Raw genomic sequence first — 5,967 nt, forward strand, 5'->3', positions numbered from 1 at the left:
AAGAAGACATGGACCAGCAATGTTCACGTGATACAAAAAACACGAGGCCTATATAGTAACTCTTATGTTGATATAGTTGTACTTATATGTAATATCATTACTCTACTAGTCATGCAGTAAATTTTAACAATATAATTATTAATATATGTGATATAGTTACTGCAAAGATCATACAGTAACTCTTATGTCGATATAGTTGTTGTAGACACCTAAATCGTGTCTCCCCTATGGGATTATGACGATACTATTATCCTTGTTAGGTGGTTGGTACAACTCCGTGCGGAAATCCTGATTGCTAAAACACATTCCAAAGTCCAAGATCCAAAATCCAATTCCCGAGACCATTCCCATTACGGAACTCGGTACAAAATTCAATTTCCAAAAATCAATTTCAAAATCCAAACACAATCCAACCCAATGGACCTCTCCATTGGCTTTACAAGGCCTTTTCCAATCAAAATGACACTAAGCAATCCAAATTCGGGCGCCGACCCACAAAACCGAGCAAGCCGGGCCTCGTCCCGTAAAACCGAATTCAAAAACCCGAAAACAACTAGTTTTTAGTTGCAAAATCGAAGCCTTAATCATTGAGAAAATGCTACGTGCCAAAGTTCGTACATTTCGTACAATGGTACATTCACAAAAGACAAATGTAAGGACGACGTCATTGTCCTAGCGTTGGCGTTTCCTGTGCCACGTCAGCAGCGCCAGACGCCAGCCCCTGCGCTGTCTGCACTTGGCGTTTCGCCATCTAATTTTCTATTTAAACCCTGATTTTCAAGCATTTTAGGGCACCAAATCAGAATCAGAATGTCGTAATTTCGAAATTCAATCTCAAAATCAAAATACAAAAATCAATTTTCAATCCTCAAATTCCCATAAAATTTCAAGTGTTCTAGCAATTGGGAGCTCTAAAAGGAATTCCAATATAACACTAACTAGGTAATTCCGAATCGATACTCAAATCTACAATGCTTTCTATTCTTCAACCTTTCTAATACAAAAATCCAATGATGTTACCATTTAGGGTTCATGCCTTTTGGTAACTAGGAAAATCATACAAAGGTGTCATCTTTGGGGAGGTTTCATACTTGAAACCCTCTCCAAATGATTGTCCAAAAACACCATTTCCATTATGCCATACAAGATTCAAATTTTCTTCCAAAATGATTAGTAAAGTTGACACTTTTGCTCTCAAAGGTGTCACTTACAACAATCACATATTTTTTTACAAAAACCAATACTTTCTATGATTCAAGTACAAAGTTATGGATTCCATAATGTTTAAGGTTGTTTGTAATGGAGCAAATTAAACTAGAATATTTCCAGGTTATGGAGCAAATTAAAGGTGAAGCATTTTCAACATTAAAAGGTTTAATCTTTGAGATTCAAGACTCCACATTTCAGTGTTTAAATACAAGTTTCATTTTCAAGGTTCTATGATGTTTAAAGTTGTTTGTAATCTTCCTTAAACTATAATCATTTTCAAGTTATGGAGCACATCAAAGGTGACACCTTTTTAACATTGAAAGGTCTAACCTTTGAGATTCAAGACTCCTAAGTTCAATATTCAAGTTCAACATACAAGATTACATATTTCAAGTTCAACTTCTATAACACAAAATCTAAGACACTTTCGGATGAGCAACTTGTCCTAAAGTTGAGATTTTTAGGCTTGAATCCGTGTTGGACGCACTTATTATTAAGTAGTCGTTTGGCGTTCGGATCTCAAATACAATAGTGCAATTTCAATATCGTCATTTCAATATCGCAATTTCAATATCATCATTTCAATATCGCAATTTCAATATCGTCATTTCAATATTGCACTGTAACACCCTAATAATTCCTTGCTTTTATAAAACCATTTTCCAACTTAAAATAAAGGAATTACTAAAGCATTACCGCCACCGTGATAACGGTTAAGGCTATTACCAGAATTGCGCAGCGGAATTAAATGTCAACTAACTTTTAAAAACATAATTAATGAAATATTGAGGCCTCCTACAATTTGGAACCATACTGGCCCAAAACCCAAGGTTAAAATAATTCAAACATTTCAAACATAATTAAAGTATTATTAAATAGTTTCAAAATACGAAAACATGCAACTCTCTCGATCATCCCAAGCCACATGATTCCGATCTACCAACCTGCTATATTATTCTACTCCCCATCAATGCAAGTGCAAATGATAGATCATCATAGGGTCATTAAGGCAAAGGCCATGACCGAAGAACACAAAGCACGTAGTCAGCAAAAGCTGAGTACTTACAAGAATAGAGTGAAATGAAACTAAAACATGCATCACTCACTAAGTACTAATCATCATGCAAAAGCCATATAATAATTAACAAGCAATCATGAATACAAGACTCGACTCTTGACTCGACTCTTGACTCACAATTTAATTAGAATAAGCTTCGAACGGGCCAAAAGAATGTTCCATAAAGGAAAGGTGATGGGAGCCAACCATACACCAAATAATAAATAATAAAATTGGGCCATACCGAGTATCGGGCCATACCGACGGAATTCCTGCGCATAATATAATGAAACAACGTCTTGTATCATTAGTAGGAGTACGAGCTTTCCGGCAAGACTCCCCCATTGTTCATACTCAAGGTATATACGTTCCAAGAGTTTTGAAGCTTGTTCTGGTTGCACTTTACGTTTATTAATATTTTATTAGAGGCGAACTCAAGACTCACCAACACGCACATATACAATTAATAAACAACAACCAAAACAATCTTATTTTAAATGCTTTAGGACTTGTGATCAACAAGGCAAGACACTTGTGAAATTACTACCATGTTCCTCCTCACCAAAGTGAGACTCCACATCATGCACATTAACATGAGGGTTGTTCCCTTGCACGATAAATCCTAATTCATTTCATACATAATATTCCCAACTGAACCCTACATGTGCGGTGGCTTACGTGAGCTAACCCTTCACATGTGGTAAAATAAATAGTACAACGAGGTACGAATAATTGGCTCAAAGTATGCTAGACATCCCGAACAATAGCATACAAATAAATAATCCATCCCTTGCATGTGAAACAAACCATACATGCATAAATATTGAACAACATGATTGACAATGAAATCCATACTCATAATAATTCCAACATGCTTGTTCAACAATCAATCCAATAAATCCAACATCACAAATCACATGCTCGTTCACCAAAATAAACATGATTCCACATAATGTAATTCACATCATCAACAATCATGTAATGTCATTGACAAAAGGTGTGGTCGCCCTAGACTTGTACGTACCTTGAATACCTAAGCGTAGGGGCCACTTTGCAATAACGAGCACTCAACTAGAAATCACCTCCTATCATCAAAATAATGAAACTTAAATTATTTCCATGTTCATTAAATTTCCAGCAACTTTATAAAATTTAAAACCTCCTTTATAATTTAGAATTCAATCGTTTTTCAATAATAAAATCGTCTCAATTTGCAAAATCAATCCCTAGTACAAAAACATACTTTTTCCGCCTTTAAAATCAATAAAAATCGACACTTTAAACCTTTATTCAAATCTAAAAATATAATTGATTATCATAATTAAAATCATCACCTAATTATGCTAATCAATTGACTCATTAGGTCTAGGTTAAAACCCTAACTTGAAAATCCCAATAACACTAGTTTATCATCATAAAAATCAATGCTTTATTCAATAAACAAATCTGAAAATTCATCCTTTAATAATTAAAACAAACCTAATGAATCACAACACGCAAATCCTCAAACCACGGTATTCATAATCGGTTCCCAGCATTTTAATTACTCAAAACCATATTAATATAATAATTTAAAATACGGAATTTAAATAGAATAGGTAAGGAAGAAGAGAATTATTCCAATCCGGCCTATAGCACGGAACAACCACGAATTAATGTGATTGGGCGAAAAGAGATTGGAAAACGAACAACAACGAAGCAACACAACACACGACACACCACTCGTGTGTGCGTGTGCAGCGCGACACGAAAAGCAGCAGTAGGGGCGAAGGCACGCGGCTGGGTGCTGCGCGCAAGGGGCGAGCGAGGGCTGGGCGCTGTTGCGCGAGGGAGAGAGCAAGGGCTGGACGCTGTTGCGCGAGGGAGAGAGCGAGGGCTGGGCGCTGTTGCGCGAGGGAGAGAGCGAGGGCTGGGCGCTGTTGCGCGGGGGAAGGCGAGCGAGGGCGAGAGGGAGTGCAGCGCTGTGCGCGAGGGCACGAGCGAGAGAGAGAGGGAGTGCAGCGCAGGGCGTGAGGCCGAGCAGCACGAGAGCACAGCAGCGCGAGCACAGGGCTGCGTGCGTGCGGACGAGCCGAGCAAAAGAGGAGAGGGAAAGAGGAGTGTTGGGCAAGCAAAGCGAAAATAGGGTCTATGAATTTTAGGGGCTCATTTAATGATGGGGGAGTCCTATTTATAGGCTCCTATAGACACCTACTTTTGTCCCCATTTCCGCAAGGGAAAGGTTCGATGATGAAAGCATAAAAACTCCACTTGACAACGCATCTCCTATAAAATAAACGAATCTCGATTCCCCATTTAATTTTACCCGAAACCTGCTATTTATGGAAACCTGCTAAAAAATAGTAACTGCCGTAAAAGGTAGCTCCTAAAAGTGGCAAATCATAAAAGATGGAAACCTGTCAGAATTAGGTGTTGCTTTCCAACATAAATCCTAAATGAGATAGAAAACTGCGAGAATCCTATTCCTAATAGGATTCGGAAATAATAGTTACGTATTAATTTAAATTCTAACGAGCCTAGAGTTCGTAACGGGCCCAGACGCATTCCGTCACAAATTGATACGCGCTAAAAGACTCAAATTAATCTCAAACTCTACGGATTTTAGAATCCGAATCTGACTAAACAAAAAAACTGCCCAGACCCTATTTTCAACGCCTGGCTCTGGGCGCCGAAATCTTCGGCGCCCAGGCCTGGGCGCTGAAAATACCTGGGTACGTTTCTTTTCCTAATTCTTTGCGGATTAGAACTATGCAATTCTATCTTTCCACGAACTCTTCCCTATAAATAGGCCCCTAGTTTCGACGTGAAACAACACACAACAACACATAATATATTCTGAGTATTGACTCAAAACCCCTTAGCCTAAGCCTCTCGCTGCGAAACTGTTCACGCGTTCTGTCGCAATCGATCCATAAATCGAACAGAACGTATCCTGTCCCATAATCGAGATTCGTTAAATAAAAAGGAGAAATAGCAAAGTCAAAGTGGTTAGTTTTCTGAGAACCGTGACGCACCTCTCAAGGGTGCGTCGTAATGTGTCCCTTTTCGATGATTTAACTGCTTTCCTCGCCCTTTTTATGAACTGTTAAACTAACCTAATATGATTGTTCTATCACGCCTAATAAATATAATATTTTTGGGAAATTGGATTATCATGCTAGGTCCCTTAATGTTATTTAAATCAGATAATCACGATCGAATTAGTATTATATGCTGCATATTGCTAAAATCAATTCAGATTAGTTTAATAGTTAACGCATGTCCCTTCAATTATTTATGCTGAGCTAGTAAGGATATCCTGCCTCTGGAGTTATCGACGAGCGAATTACTCCTCTCGGTAGTTACAGTCCCCCGAACCCTCAATCTCTACCTTGCGGGTGTATATTGAGAGATCCCCACACCAGGGATCACAAGGGAACCTACGGCCGTCGTGGTCAAACATAATTGCACTCCCTTTATGTCACGATAACCGGGTTTTGTCAGTTTTTCTCATTGTCGTTAAAAACTGAATGGCGACTCCTATATTACTAGTCAATTGGGTGTATACTCACAGGAAATCCAATTACACTTAATTGAATAAAAATAATTGTCACACCCACGAGGGACAGGTCACGCATTAGCCTCGCGCTTTTTCGACCCCCTCGCAGTGGCGACTCCACTGGGGATAGTGAAGGAAATACTCGAGCTTGTAGGTAATCAAA

Source organism: Spinacia oleracea, chromosome 3, assembly GCF_020520425.1.
Source record: "Spinacia oleracea cultivar Varoflay chromosome 3, BTI_SOV_V1, whole genome shotgun sequence".
NCBI classification, from domain to species: domain Eukaryota; kingdom Viridiplantae; phylum Streptophyta; class Magnoliopsida; order Caryophyllales; family Amaranthaceae; genus Spinacia; species Spinacia oleracea.